Source organism: Anas acuta, chromosome 14, assembly GCF_963932015.1.
Source record: "Anas acuta chromosome 14, bAnaAcu1.1, whole genome shotgun sequence".
Lineage (NCBI taxonomy): Eukaryota > Metazoa > Chordata > Aves > Anseriformes > Anatidae > Anas > Anas acuta.
The window spans coordinates 2,020,428-2,036,779 of record NC_088992.1 but is presented as its reverse complement, the minus strand read 5'-3'; the positions used below and the strand labels follow the sequence as shown (position 1 = coordinate 2,036,779).

Genomic DNA, 16,352 nt, shown 5'->3' with positions numbered 1-16,352 from the left:
ACCGGTCAACCTAACGGTAAGGAGCTGCTATTTCTTATTCTATTCTCCAAGGAGACTCATGGATTATAAGCTTAAAGTATAACCTCTGAGAGGAGAGGTCTGAAGACATTTAAAGGCAACATATAGAACAGCAGCTAAGAGAGGGATGCTGGGCTGGCAAAGAGCCGTGGTTCTGGGAGCCGTGAGGGAATGGGAAGAGGGCTCTGAACCCAAAAATTTGTTCTAAGAGGGGCACAGAGCCACCGCTGATGGGAAGAGCATCGGCTGGCTCAGGGGACAGCCTTTCCTCTACAAGTCAGCAGCGCTCCTCTTGCTTTCTGAACACATCACGCCCAATTTTTAAAAGATTGCTTGACTGTGGCTAGTCCTAACTGCTCTCAGTTACAAATGGCATGCCTTTCTTCAGATTTCTAAGTTCTTTGTAATACTTTTCAGGAGAAAGTTCTGTTGATGTTTGTAAGATCTGTTCACTAACTGATGCAATATAAAGGAAAATGCTCAAAGCAGCTATCAGTAAACGTCCTATATCTAAGGAAAACAAAGAAACAAACAAAAAACTCTCTCTGATTTCAATAGAATTGGATCAAATTTGAAATGTTGTCAAAATCCCCACTAGCAGAAACTGGAGCACTTTTATTGCAAAGTTTGTGGTTGTAATAGTTTCGAATACTGCACTTACAATATGACTTCTTAAAAAGGTATGAAAAAGACTTCAGATAAAAGAAGTTCAGATTTCCAGAGAAAATTATAGTTGATTTATTAAACATGGTTTATTACCAGTTCCTTTGTTCTTCTTTCTGTAAAGTAGAACACCATTTGCTCTCCCTTTTTCTCCTAGATCCCAGACTGTGCACACAATAACACCGACGAGTTTATTGAAGAGCTAAAAAACCCGAACCGATCTACGTGTATGATTGCAGTTTCACGACAAATGGAAAAGCTAGAAGACATGTGTTCAGTTCTGAAGGTAAGCTTTCACTATTGATTTAATTTTAGTTTCAAACATTTTCCTGCAGTTATCAGTTTATCCAGGTTGGGGATTTATCCACTTGGGGATTGTTTTCAATGTCTCATTAGTTCTCTTGGACACACGCAAAGCAATCCCAGACACTGCAAACAGTGGATCTTTCCCAGCCAGGCAAGGCTGCTGCAGCCCTTGGATTGCACCAGTTTTCACGTATGATGGTGGATAAGGCATGAGCCTTTAGTTAAGTCTATGGATATGCTGAGAAGACATCGCCACCAAGGTTCCCCAAAAGTTGCTTTCCCTGAAGGAATTAGAGAGCGTTAGTGGAAGTTGTTCAGTAAAGTGTCACCTGTCACACGATTTCTTACTCACTTTTTGGTAAACTCGAAGTCAATGTTTTGAGATCTGGTAGCCAAGAAATTGTTCTTCCTTTTTAATTTTGGACCAGCTGTAGCTCCACGGAAGGATATCAAGGTTTGTCTATAATGCACAAACTCATTTTTACACAGATGATATTAATATTTAGACCTGCAGTAATTATGATGATTTACTAGGTGCAAAAAGAGAGAAAGACAGAGAAAATAAGGTGACGGAAAAGAGATTTTGCATATATTCTCAAAGTGGCTATACTTGCTGACCTGAAACAGGCTTCTTTTTGGAAGAAAAACAGATATGCATCAGTTTGCTTAATGCCTGCAAGTTGCAGACGAAACCGATACCCAGATGCTGAGCTCCACACTGCTGCAGCTGAAACCCCAGGGTTAAGAACAAGCAGGCTGGGATGCTGCTGGGACCACACAGCGCATCCTGGGCTCCCTTTGTGTCTCCAGAATTTGGGTATTATAAGGGAAATTGGATATTACAAGTGAAATGCTCTGACCTGTCTTAAATCTGCAAGATGAAATTATCTGAGACCAGTGAAGGACAGCTGGCCTGCTTCTAGCTCTGTACCAGTGAGTTGGGGAGGTCCTGGAGAACATGCAGCATTTGGGTGGAATTGTTCCGTGACTCTTGTATCAACCAGCATCTACTCTTTTTCCTTAGGAAAAAACAACCCATGAAAATAACTGCAAAACTGAGGATTTAGATTTCCCAGACTTTAAAAAAAAAATGAAAAAATTCTTGGAATGGATCAACGAGAAGCTCACGTGCAACAGCACTGTGAGAAACGAGGTGGATCTGGACGTCTACAACTGCTCCCTCAATTGCTGGCAGAGGTACCACAAGAGGTGGCTCTAGGAGAGGTCCCATGGGCAGCACTGGGGCCGGCTGGGGATGGGGAAACAAGAGATGCCTCTTACAAACCAGAATCCGTGCTAAGTGTTAATGCAAGTGGGTGATTGTAAATTGTACACAGCAATAAAAACCTTTCATGCCAAGCTCAGCCAAGTGTCGTCATTTGTATCACTCAGTTACCAAACATGAAATTGAGCTCACCAGGGATGCAGAGAAAGGCATGAGGCTCGTGGGTTTTGGCACGTAGGGAGAGAAGAAGTGTTCACTCGCTTTAGCCGGGGCTGGGAAGTGATCCCACAGTGGGGGGGGGGGCTTCAGGTCTGTGGTGCCCAGCGGGAATTGATGGGACCCAGCACAGCCCTGTCCTCAAGACTTGAGGAACACAGGGAACCCAGGCTGCTGACATCTCTAAATCTGGGTAGAAACGCAGTTTGCCATGACAACGAGCCAAAAGACAACTGGCACATACCGTAGAGGAACTAGCTGGCATCAGTTCATAACCCGATGTTCTTCTAACAAAAGGCTGAGATAGGATTCGAAATTACTGTGACAAAATGTGACCGAGTCACTGAATGGTCTTCTAACCCAGAATCATTGCAAATAACTTTGCTAGGTAAAGCTTATCTTGGTGCTTAGACGTTTGCTGCCATCAAACGTGCTTCACCCCTCTGGCACTCATGGCCTACCCAGCTTCTATGAGTTTTGGACAAGGATATGTGTTCAAGTCACTAACAATAATGGAAATGACTCATAATGAAAGTAGGATTTATCACATGTAAAAATATAGAAAATTCATATGCAGACACAAACCAGAAGGTTCACACCATTTCCCATAAAGCCTTAATCACTAACCAGTATCTAGAGTGGGATGTCAGAACTGATTTTTGTAGCTTACTGAGTGATGGTGAGAGGGAGAGACACGGTATGCATGGTACACAGGCTGAAAACCTGCTGAATTGCCATGCTACAGTCCAAACATAAGTAAGACCTCGAAGACCATCAGGCATCTCCGGCTTAAACCATTTGGGATGGGATTGGCGGGCCTGTTTAGCTGTCTGCATCCTTCTGCATCCAATGCAAGATGAGCATTTTGGAAACACCCACACCACGGTGATGTTTGGAAGCTGAAATTACACCATACACTGACAATAACTGTTCAAAAAACAAAACAAAACAAACAAAAAACAAAACAAAACAAAACAACAAAACAAAAAGCAACAACAACAACAACAACAACAACAAAAAACCAGAAAGCAATCAAAGAGCACTTAGTTTAGCTTCACAAACCCTAGAGATGAAATAAATACTCCTGTCCAACACTATGGGAAAAAACAGAATGAATCCTCAGAAGCGCCTGGAGCCAGTCTGTTCGAATACACATTTCACTGATCCATACCCATTTCACATTCACTGATCCATATTAGCAAAATCTGTTGGCATTCATTTCTGGGTCCTTTTCTAAGAATCACAAACGTGACAGAAACACAGAAAGTATGCACCAGTCAATGTATGAACCAGGGATGACAGAAGAAACTTGTTTTTATCAGAAAGACATTTATTCTGGAGGAGTCCATGGTTTTAAGGAGTTCATAGTGGAGACTATCAATCTATTACCTCCTACGGTCAGGTTTGTTGAGCTAGGTCTGGGTTTTTCCTCAGAGCACCCAGTCTGCCCCCGCAGCTCTCCAAGACATTAGTTTTAACTTAATTTAATTTATTTTTTAAAATTCTGGACATGATGCTTGGGCTTACCTCTGAAACGATGGTGTTATGATATGCCATTGACCTTGTCAGAAAGTCCCAGAGCATCCCCAGCATGATTCATTCTTGTTTTAAGTTCGCAAAGAGGTAAAACCACAGCCACCCACTGCCCACTCATAGCTCGAGCTTATTATCTCTGTACAGATATTTACTTCTCAACACATACACCTGCAGCCCCTGCACCAAGAAAAGGAAACCAAGTTAGAATTAAACCTTAACCATTTATATCGGGCACGTAGCAGCAGTTCCTTCTTTATGGATGCATTTTTTCTGCCTAGGTTAGCTCCAAACCATGACAGTCAGTGTTTGACTTCTTCCCCCATGAACAAGAGCGATTTGTATAACAAAAATGACTACTTTGTGAGAACTGGGCCTTGCTTTTGCTCGGAAACCATCCAAGCCGCAAAGCACAGAAAAGCTCCACAACTCCGGGTAGGGAAAGCAGTAAAATCCCAGCTCATTACACAAGGACAACACTCAGGGACTTAACCTCAACTTGCAAACTAATAAATAAATTTCATTCAGAATTGGAGATGAGAAATTGAAGGTGATCTACCCAGTAACTTGCAGTAGTTTCACATTCTGTTTCAGCACCACCTTATTTCCAGAGAAATTGTGTGTGTGATTTCCAGATCACACGTGGGAAGTGTGTGTCATCCCAACTGTCCCGTTCATCTTATTCATCGGTCACCTGGATGATGGCACCGAGTGGCTGACACCCCAGGGGGCCGTGCTGCTGTTCAGAGGGACCTGTAGAGGCTGGAAGGTTTGGCCGAGAGGGACCTCGTGAAGTTCAACAAGGGCAAATGCAAAGGCCGGGCTGCTCTCCCCTCTCACCCCTCCTGTGGCAGGTGTTGGGGCACACAGGTTTGGGAGATCCCCAAGGATGGAGGCTCCACCACCTTTCTGGGCAGCCTGTGTGCTTTTTATCCCTGTTCAGCACTTTTATCCCAATAGTTCCTGTCCTACCCCAGCTCCTGCCTGGCGTTATCAACCCCTCCAAGCAGCGCGCAACAGCAGCTGAAGCACCTAACATTCATAAAGCACTGCAGAGAGCTCTCACATCCCGACCAGGAGCTTTAAGTGGAAACAAGTAATACTGCAAGTTTCTGTTCCAACAGATGAATCAGACTTCTGGTGCAAATTATACGAGCAGCCCAGCCCTCCCTTCCTGCTGTCCCTACACTGGGCACCCCACGTCACTGTCTCGCAGTGGTCAGCCGAGAGCGGGGCGAACAGTAAAATGGAAGGGAATCAAACCCAGCACTTGCATGGACACACAAACGGTGGGATTTAGCAGGAAAAGTGGCCTTCCTTTACATTCTCATGTCATATAAAACCCATTAGATACAATTATAACCAAGGAGGACTTTCACTGAGGCTGCCTGTGGTTTGCACCCACTGAACAGGGCTGGCCTCACACTTGGGGTGAGGGAAAGGTCCCTGGGGACAGAGATGGCCCCAGCCCCTGGCAAGCCACAAACCCTCAAGGTCAGGGCCATGCCTGCCATCCCACATGCTTCTACAGGGTAAAAGAACCAAGCATTTAACCAAGCAAAAAATTAATTCTACCCCCACATCTGGATCTTAACATCTTAATCAGAGTACGTATCCCATAATAAAACAACCACAGCTGGGCAGAACTGTTAAAAACAAAGACTCTGATGCAGGTTGCTCTTAATGTCAATGATTCTATGGAAAAATAAAGAGGTCTCTTTTAGAATGATCACCACAATCATCTACCACCATGGCAATCTGAAAGTCCCTGCTGCAGTGATGTTAGGGAGAAGACTTGCACACACCTAGCCCACGGGATTTTACCCAAAGACACAGCCAGACACACCTTCAGCACTGAAATTATTTCTTTCTTCCCATAACTTTATCAAAGAGTGAGGAAACAGGACAGACACTGAGGTTACAGTACCTATTTATCACAGCTGAAATATTTCTAGCTTTTTTTTTTCCTCTTTAAAGATAGAGCTGTTAGCCACATCCTTGAGTCATGAATGCAGAGAGCTGTAGTGGGCAAAGAGCATGGTTCTTATTAAAAGGTGCCATACGTTTCTCTAACAATAGCACTAGTAACCACCATACAGAATGGAAAAATCATTAAAAAATACCTTGCTAAAAAAGAAGTGAAGGGGAGAAATGTCAAGCATTAAATCATTTGTTTGCGTTAACGCTCCATCAGTAATCCACAGACTAGAACCATGGCTGCCATCGCCAGGAACCACATGTGACAGGTATAAAAGAATTCCTTTGAAAAATGCAATTTGAAAAGACTTGAGGTCTGCAGAACCCCAGCCTAATTCTGCTCAGAAACAATCCTGAAATCACCCCATTCCTCCATATCCAATTTCCTAAGTCATTTGAGTCTTCATCCAGAATTTGAGGCTTTTCAAGCACAACACTCTGAGCATTCTCAAAGGCAATGGAAAAAAAAAAAAAAAAAAAAAAAAAGGAAAAGAAATCTGGATCTCATGTTCTTGGCAGCAGCACAATCTTAATTCTAACAACTTCCATAAGTGTTGGGCTCACATGTCCTAAAGCATATTTGATCTGTGATACACTTCACATGCGAGGTTTTTAAAGTTTTATGGCTTGTTATGAATGTTTTTTCCCCACCCTCACGACAGGGCCTGAATGCTCCGTGCAGGACAGCACCCAGCGGGGCCTCCCTGCCTACAGGGCCTGGCTGAGCACCCGCAGACAGAGCAGAGGGGTGGGAGCATCCTGCCCCTGCCTCCCTCCCCCTCAGCTCTCTGTCAAAACGCCACCCGTGTCACCGCCTGGACGCTCTCCTGGGGTGTCCCAGAAGATTTCTGGTACTCAGCTCCAGCCCACGCCTGTGGGTGCCTGACACCTGCATCCCCTCTGCAAATCCAGCACCGTGCTCTTGGAAAGCCACCGTCCTCCCCCCAAACCCAATTGCAATTTTAAAGTATAAAACTAATGGTTCTTCCTCAGCTTAAATACTGCCTTCCAAAAACTGCATTTTTCAACTGAATGGTGAAAAAACCTCATGGTTGGTGCCAATCACATTCCCACCAGCCAGAATGGAGGCCGCCTCAATGCCCCTGGCAATCTCCAAGTGGTGTAATGGAAATACACTTACCTTTTGGCTTCGCCTTGGTGACAAGGTGCTGCATGCAGCAGTCACTTAACACCAGTCTATAGTGAGAGGAGTTTACAAAGTATTTTAGCATTTGAGATGGTATAAAGGAAGGCTTATTAGCTTGAAAATAGAAAAGAGAGAGGTGTGATGTAGCGAGAGAGACCTCCCTCTGATAACAAGCCTGCGGTGAGGCTGTGGTTGCAGAGCAGCAGGAGCTGAGAGCGCACGCAGTGGTCATTGCCTTGCCTCAGCTTCCTGTGCAGTCCAGTCTTCACTCCCAGAAAAGGGTCATAAAATGCAACGAGGATGAACTTACCGCAGTTTCCCAGCTGAATGCCATGCTGCAGGGACCAGCAGCAGGATGTGGCTGTGCAGCATCCCCACACTGTGCCGTGGTCGGAGGGTCTCGGCGCGGCGCCTGCTCCCCATCCCCACAGGGCTGTCCTGTGCTGCCAGCTCTGCTCTGCAGGCTCTAAATCCAGCAGAGTGCAATTTCCAGAAGTTCAAGCGACTTCTTTGTTCTGTGATCTAGCCAGGACTCAGATCACTCATCAGAAACGTCCCTCATCCTACTGTTACTCAGCCGAACCTCTCGTTTCTGCAGAGCACGTCCTTACGCAGCCGCCCTTCTGCTTCTGCAGCTCCCCAATAACAACAGCATTTCCCTATTTGAATTAAAACACATAAAAATGCAAAGTTAGGTATTAACTATTTGCACTATGACCATTACAAGCAACGCTGTTCAAGTTATACTTGATCGATTTAATAATGCAACATCTCAGGAGTTTACACGTCTGCAACCGATCCACTTCACACGAGAAGTTCTGCTCATGCCTGACACTTGCAGAAGTGAGGGCTGCTCCATCACAGAACACCTCTAGCAGAAGACACCATTAAAAAAAAAAAAAAAAAAAAAAAGCATCATTGGCAGCTCCAAATGGTTTCTTCAAGCACTGCTTTGCTGCCGGGGTAGGTCTCTTTTATGACAAAACTCTTGACAGTAAAATTTTACCTTTGTTGCCACCTCATTTTAATGGAATTTTGATACTGGCTTCTACACGCAAATCCCAGCCAAACTCAGACATTGAGCTGCAGGCCTGCAACAAGCAGCTGGAAAAGAATGGGATCAGTCCCTTGGGAACGAGCAGGGTTTGCCCGCTGCCTCCACGGGAAGCCCCCAGCCAGACCCCCAGGTCCTCGCAGCCTGCGTATTCTGGGAACGCAGGGACACAGGTGAGCGATGCTGGTGGCTTCCAGGGGAAAATGTTGCTGAGAATAGAAGTCAGCAATGACTTGCTTCGATGTGCTGCACACCCCAGGTTTCAGGTGTGCGGGCACCACAGGGTGACTCAGCTCAGCCCCAGGGCACAGGATCCCCGCAAAGTATCTTTTGGTTAAAATAAGGGTGCGTACAGACCTTGTTCCCAAACACACTGAATCACCTGGGGCTTGGGGTGCACCAGTCTTGCCCCGTGCTGTCCCTTTCCCCCAGAGCTGCTCTCGCTGCTGCTCGGCCACCTCGGGTAGGCTCCGGCTGCTGCGTGCTCACTGCTCGCTGCTCCCAGAGCTGCCGTGCGAACAACAGCAGAAGCAAGAATCTCTCTCTCTCTCTCTTTTTCCTGTCCTCTGTGAACTTTCATTTGCAAAGGTCTCCTTGCCCTTCAGATGCTGGTCTTCTGCCAGCTCAGAGAGGAGCTCTGTGACTTCCCTTTGCATGTAGAGCATCCACAGGTTTTCCTCTCTCACACTTTGGGGGCAGTCGTTCCAACATCCCTCAAGCTCTGGGCATCTGGGGCCCTCCTCAGCCCAGCGCCTCCACATGCATCGCTTGTCCTGGGGCTGGGATGCAGCAGGGGCTGTGATGTCTGGATGGGGAGCCATGGGGTCCCTCTGCCCCCGGTTATAAAAGTGGCTGAAATACCTTGTACTTACCACGAGTAACAAGCCAAGGAGATGAGGGCACTTCTATTTTCCTGCCCCCTTCACAAGGATACCCCATCAGCTCGCTGTGCAGCAGTGAAAACAAGGACTTTTCAATGTCACTCAGGGTATTTTAACATCTACTTTTTTAAATAAAAGTGTTTTAAATAAAGGCAAGCTGTTTTCGAGGAAACAACCCCTCCCTGCCAAGCACTCAATGCTCTTTCTCAGCCTGCTTGAATCGCAGGCTGCAGCTGATGCCCAGCTCACCCAGCTGGGTGCCATCAGACCTGGCTTCCTCTGCAGCACCCCCAGCACCTGCCTGTGGCACCGCTGCTTGCAGGGGATGCTCGCTGCTAGGAACCCTGGCAAGCTGAGGTGGTTGAGGCGGCAGGAAAAAATGGGTTTGTGTCCTTTCTGGTTGTTGTGGGTGTAGCCTCTCTATTCTGTTTCTTTTTGGCACCAGAACACATTCGTGTCATTTTGTTTACAGAGGCTGTCCCCATGCCCAGGACTTACTCACGTGTCTGTCTTCAAATTTAAGCCTGGTGTGGTAGAGATGGAAAAGTGTCACACTGGAAGTAACCTGCAAAGAACCAACTTCAAAAGAAGTGATCAGTGAATAATGATGTGAGAAAAATTAAACCCAAATTGCAGACTGGTGTGACTTTGCATTCAGAAAATAGATGGGTCAAGTGTTCGACTAAGAGGCAACATTACCTACGGATTAGCAGCCCAGGGCATTATTCTTATGACACCAGCATGGGTTCAAAAATCGTTATTTTGAGCAGATAGATATTTCTTGGCAACCTCCTCTTCAAAGACACATGAAGAGTTTGATCTTGCAAATGTGTAGGAGAAAGGTGGAAAGGACACAGCACTGCCAAAGGAAGCCCGGGTGCATTTGCAGGACTGAGCCCCAGACCCCAGAACCCCAGCACGGCTACAGCACCAACCCAACCGCAGCCCTGCTCTGCTCCATGCACCCAGTCCCGGTGCTGAGCAGTGCTGAGCTCTCCCAGCCCAGCCGATGGGGCGGGAGATGCGGTTGCCTCTATCTGTGCATCGAGCCAGCGCTTCAAGAACACCCAGTCCCTGGCAGTGGCTGCTCTGAACACCACCACCTCATGTCAAGCGGGCTTTCTGAAGTATTTCCTAGAAACCAAATGCTTCCTCAGCCGTTTCCCCTGTTTTCAGTTCTTGCGGTAGTTTCTGCGCGAGCCCATGCTGGTGAAAACCAGGCAGCTGTCACCAACCTGCCGCGGAGTCAGAGCAGCACTGCTCACCCCAGCCCCAGGTGTGATGTCTGGTCCGAAGGGAGGGAAGGTGCTCACAAGTCACCTGGAGCTGTGACAGCTCCTGCCTCGCCAGGAAGGGCTGGATTCAGCCTGTCCTGGGGATGTGGAGCTCGCCGTGCTGCTGGAAGCTGCTGCAAGGCCCTAGGAGAGGCAAAGCCCAGGCTGGCAGCAGCAACAAGCTTGAACTATAGGAGCCAGGACTGCTGCGGGGAGCGCAGGGCTTTGGGGTGTGCCAGCCCTGCTGCAGGCAGATGGGGCTTGGTGGTTTTTTTTTGTTGTTGTTTGTTTGTTTGTTTAATTGAATCTCCCAGCTCGGTGTAAGGCAGGCTTCTGACTTTGTGAACTTGGAGCTGCTGTTTCTGAAACACATCAAAGTGCAACCGCAGCCATGGCCGTGCACTGACGGGAGATGAGCATCAAGTGAAGGAAAAGAGGCACTGATTGCAAAGATTATTTGTAAGCAGCTTCTGGTCTGTGTGAAGCTACGAGCTTGTGGTTTCCCAGGTATGAGCTAAAAATGGCTTTTAATCATTAAGGCATTTCCTCCTAACTGTTCTCTAATTCTTTTATTGACTGACATTTCAGAACAAAGGCAAGCCTTCATCGTGCAAACACTCGTACACATCCCGGGCCTGCTCGTAGGCGTGGAAGGGTTTGTGGGACTAAAAAGGACAGACGTGGCACAAGCATCCCTGCAGCAGAGGTCCCGCTGCTGAGGGCGCTGCTGGGTGCTCGCCCTGCAGAGCAGCCACCCCAGGTGTCCAGGGAGCCCCTGATGAAAACGTGGTGCAGCCCCATTCCTGCTCCTGTGGCACTTCAGGTCAGCATCTCTCCTCCTTAGCAGCTGCATACTTTGCAAGTGGGGCACACAAATACCCAGAAGGACGCCTCTTTTGCCAGGACTGCATCTTGCAGCTTTTCTTTTCAGTTACAGAGATAGGGACTCCAAGCACAGAGGTGGCAGTGCACAAAAGCAGCAAATTTAGAAGTTTAAAAACTTACAGTCTTTACGTTCCCATAATTTACTCTTATTGAAACAACACTTTGGGGCTGAAGTATGAGTTTATGTGAAACCACAAACCAGAAGGCCCCACTGGAATTCCTTTGCATACATTTTCAGCAGTGCAGAGGGAAGGCAAGCAAGAAAGGAAGTGCTGCTGCCAGGCCTCAGCTTTCACACAGCTCTGGTTTTATTTGCAGAGCTGGTGCAATAATTTAAACGTTTCGTCCCCCTCTGTGTTTGCAAGGTGCTTGCAGGTTCCTGGACACACGGGGGGCAGCAGCAGCTGGGCTCCCCCCAGGAAGCAGCGCTGTCCGGGCAGCTGCATTGCCACAGGAGCCCCACCTGGGTCATCCTCCCTCCTGTTTTCACTTGCTGGGAAAGGTGCAAAACCAAGGACACTTTTACTCACCTTACTTTTTTTTAAATATTAAAAAAAAAAAAAAAAGGTTTAACAGTAAGAGCAGTGGCACAGCTCTACATGACAGAAGCAGGCCCAAGCACCTGCACATCCCCGCACTCACTTCACTTTTAGCAGCCTCTGGGGCAGGTCAGGACCAAGGAGGATGGAAATACTGCTCCAAAGCCAAGGCACCAGCTGTCCCTGGGAACACAGCCGACTCCCTGCTGTCCCATAGTGTGGGGCCAGGGCCAGAGCCCCCTCTGCTGCAGCCCCCAGGGCTGGTGGCCCCACTCCATGCCCCAGCATGGTCCCGGCCTGCTGTTGTTTTCCTCCGTGTTTAAATGCACCCACGTTCACAAGTATGTTTCTTGTGTATCACTTCAAAACCAAACACAACTCACCATTTCCTATTTCCTGTGAGCGAAACGATGCTCGTTATCTAGAAAAGCCAGGTTATCGCATAGAGCAGGGCGCACAGACAACAAAGCAGAGCGGCGCTGCCTGTGCAAAGCCTCCCACCAAAAGCACTGAGGGGCCGATGTTTTTCTGTCATAAAACAATTCAGGTGCTCAGGTCTTACTCAGACACCATTCCCAGTCACTGAGAAATCTGAATTCCTGTGCAGGGTGCGAGCACAGGCACGGCTCCCCTCCGGCGACTGTCAGGACACACAGAGTCTGTGCTCAGCCCCATGGCGTGCTGACTGCAGCCAGCGCTGTGTGGGATCGAGGGAAGCTACCAGAAAACATCTGAGGCCTTCACACAATAGAGAACACCCCAAAGAGGCTCTGCAGTGAGGGTGCTGCCCCACAGATGTGCACAGAGGCCACCCAGCCCAGGGACGGGAGCTGGGGACAGCCTGACTCCCCCTGACACAGCCGTGCTGCGCTGCTCAGCACCGCTCCGGTGTAACACAGGGGTGGAGGCAAAACGAGACCCGAGAGCATGAGGAATTTAGCACTTTTGAGGAAGTGAGAGACTAGGGCTGTGTGTGGTATTCGGGCTTACAAATTCACCTATCTCACTGAGTCAGAGGTGTTTCATCCGTGTCTCTCATTCAAGAGCTAAGATGAAAGCGAAGGAAGCCGCCGTAGACCCAGTGCAAACACCGCGCTGTGAGGCCACGGCGGCAGGGCCTGGAGGACATGGCAGCACCCCAGGTCTGCCACCGAGGGACTGGCGGTGCCATATATGTGGCCGTGTGGCTGGTGGTGGCCACATATGGCTGGTGATGGCCCACTGCCACGCTCAGAGGAAAGCGGGGACATGGGGCTGGAGGCAGCGGGTTGATCAGCCCTGCAGGCCCAGCCCGTCTGCAGCAGATGGGGTGGGTGCCAGAGGCAGCTCCGGCTCCTCCTTTCAGAGGATGTGGCACTTGGAGAGCGCTCTGGCCTGTAGATGAGGATTGCTGCACCCCAGGGGACTATGGCTTCATGAGTCACTCCAGACCCGGCCCAGCCAAGCAGGGAACACTCAGAAGGTTCACGAGGTCCCCTCGGGTCACTGATCCCCGGCTGGCAGACTGGATGCAAAACGTGACGCCTCTGATCTTCCACAGTCTTTGCAGTTACAGACTACAGACACTGACAGCAACATGCTCTGCAGCTATAAGGAATGATAAAGCACTCCAAGGCCTGAAAAGATTAATGCCTGGACAAGCGGCCATCTGCATTTGCTCAGCTTGCTCTCGTCTAATCGCACATCACCACCAGGCTTCAGCCACCGCAGGGCTCTCACCTTCCCACAGCAGCACAAGGCTAACGGCATCACGGCTCTGTTCGACAACATCAAACATCACAGCTCTCTTCTACAACGCCACGGCTCTGTTCTGCAGCTGGGGCCTGGCACAGCAAGTGCTGAAGGAGAAACCCTCCCAGCCTGGGGCCAGAGGGGACTCCCACTAGATTTGACTCTATTTTTCATCAACAGCCCGTCAACAGCACCACAGTGAAGGTCTCCTGTTCTGGCCCAGCTCCCGTTAAGAGAAATGCTTGAAAGCAGGAACACAAAGATGCTCCAAGCAAGAGCTCAGCCAGGGGCTCACCCAGACCCCAGCCCTTATTGCAGCAGACGGAGAGTGGCAGCGCTCAACCATTCTCAGGTCAAAGAAAGGAAAAATGAGCAGGTCTGAAATGGTCATTTAATGAATGCTCCTCAGCAATGCCCCAGGATGAGCAAGGGAGCTAGAAATGCCCTGGGTTATGCTGAGGGTATATTCAAGGTCTGCCATTGCCAGCCCACCCAAAAACACTTGGTAAAGTGTATTTTTTAGCCCCCCAAAACCTGTTGGAAAACAGTTTCACCCCCATTATGGTTTGCCAGCAGAGCCCTGAAGCACGGCTGGGAGGTCCCTTCCCCACAGTTCTCCCAAGGCTTTGCAAATGAAGCTTCACCGTGGCAATGCTGTGGGCAAAATGACAGACCAGAAGGTTACAGGGTGCAGGCTGCCCAGCTCTGCCACAAGGTGAGCTTCCAAGAGGCAGTGCAGGGGAAGGCAAGATTTTCCTTCTGCATGCACCAGCATCCCAGAGGGTACATGCAAGGGGCTGGAGGTAGCCTTGGGGCTTCAAGTAGCCCACAATATTGAGCATCCTTCCCGCAGCCCCAAATCATGAAAATCCTCAAGGTATGAAACTCGCTTTCATTATCCTTCCTTAATAGGCTTTACTCATGCTCTTCCCACAGCAGGTAAACACACACACTGCTAGACAGGCACAAAACAATTCCCGGCTGTGAATACTTAGAGTACGAGGTCAGCAGCCTTGCTCATAGGGCTCATTTTGTCACAGCTAAACCCTTTCTCCAGGCACCACCCTATACATTTTAGCCTGGATGTTGGTTTTCCCCTCTAAGGTGATTACATAGCAGATGTTTTTCCACTGTACCAGGAAAGCAGCAGCTTCTAAGGCAGAAGACAAGATCAAGTACTTCACTGAGTCTACACAGCTAAAGATTTATGCTTTAGGTGGTTTCCTAACCCAATTGGAGGGCTGCATTACTGCTCAGTGACACACCGTGTGTCCACACAGTTGCAACCAGGCCAGGGGTTAAGAAACCACATGCTCAAATTGGATGCAGATTACTGGTATGGGCTGGGGGTGGTTCTTCTTATGACTACAGAAGTCATGATAAGAGACCATCTTTCCATGAGAGCTCACATGCTATCTGCTTTCATCAGCACCTATCACGTAGAGCACTGCCTTACAGACTGTGTCAACAAGTAGCTAATAGACAGCCTGAAGACCTCTGAGAGATCCCCTCTGAAAGATCCCCAAGCACTCCCAAGTGTCTGGCAGGCACTTGTCTACAGCAAGCCTTTGAAACGTGTATGAATATCTGTATTAAATACTTAAACCCTGTGGAAAAAAAGTCAACAACATGTCAGAAGACACTTTCTCAGTCTAAACCCAACTACTGAGTACCTACCGTACCAGTGATATGTTTACAAGAGCTCCCTGTCCCTGGATGAAGAAAAATATATTTATTCCAGCATAAAGTTCTTCTCAAGGCCAAAATGCACAAACATGCCTGGGAGGTTACAGAATGCCCCAAACCCAGTATGCCGTTTTCTCTAAAATAGCTATTTTTCTTCAGCTCAGATTAGCAGCAAGCCTATCTTGCATACGACATAAGAAGAGCCTTAGCATTCAAGCAGTTCTGCATCCACACTTCTCCCATCCTACTGAGGGATGGTCTGAATAAAGGTAGGTGACTCAGAATAAAATATGCTTTTTCCTTGAGAAAACAAGCAAGCAAAATTCACTTTAAAGGTTCAGCATGATACAACTCTGTTAACAATGGTATTTGCAAGCCAGCTACAGTTTCAGAAGTAGATTCAGTACAGATTCTTGGCCAGAGTCCTGACATGAACTTTATCTGTCAACGTGGTAAGTTAACAGAAAGTCTAAGTAGATTCTTCTTCCTCCCTCTGGAATCCAAAATTGTCCAGCTAGAGATTGTGGGTTTGGCTTATTCTCATTTCATCTTCACATCTGTGAGGCTGTCATATGTCAAATGCTTCGTTGTAAACTTGGGAAATAAGGAGTTCTGCTTTATGTTGTGCTGAGAGATTTTACTAAGAAACCTAGAGGTCAGAAATGAAATATTCTGAGCAGTTAGCCAACAACCACAACATTCATGGCAAACAACAGAGTGCTGTGAGAGATTAGAGAGCAACTATTAAACTATGTCCTGCAGAAGGGAAATTTGCTGGACTGCGTCAAGTCTGAGGGCAGGTAACATGGGATCTTTTAGGTTATTAGGAGAAATGCACAGCTTTTTCTGTTTCTCAGCTTAAAGTAAGGAAGCTACAATTTACCCTGCTTTGAGAGAGGATAAGATCCCATTTAAGTGAGTTTAATGTTTTGCTAGCAACACAATTGTCCTACTGACTTCAAGTTCAGTAGGTGTTGTGCTCTGACAGATTAAGTACTCTCGTGGTAAAAATGCAGGGTCTCACCAAAGCTGCCTGCTCTTAGAATCAATAGTCAAGACTGCTGAAAAGGCCTTCAGGTCTCTCTTAACTGCTTGCATCAAGTCCAGATAGCCCCTCAATATAAAACTAACACTGGGCAGGGCTTCTCATGAGTGTTGTACTGAGATCACTTGTCCCACTGGCCCAAAGTGCGCAGTTTGTCTGCCCTCGTGTATTA

General features: G+C 47.9%; 1 long non-coding RNA gene across 1 annotated transcript; it reads right to left on the bottom strand.

Moving 5' to 3' along the window:
• Positions 1-964: 964 nt before the first annotated feature.
• LOC137864383 (uncharacterized) lies at positions 965-9,214 on the bottom strand. Its single transcript, XR_011101470.1, has 3 exons — positions 9,012-9,214; positions 7,080-7,744; positions 965-1,268 (listed from the first exon to the last, which is right to left on the bottom strand). It is a non-coding gene; the product is annotated as an uncharacterized lncRNA (long non-coding RNA).
• Between the last annotated feature and the right edge of the window lie 7,138 nt (positions 9,215-16,352).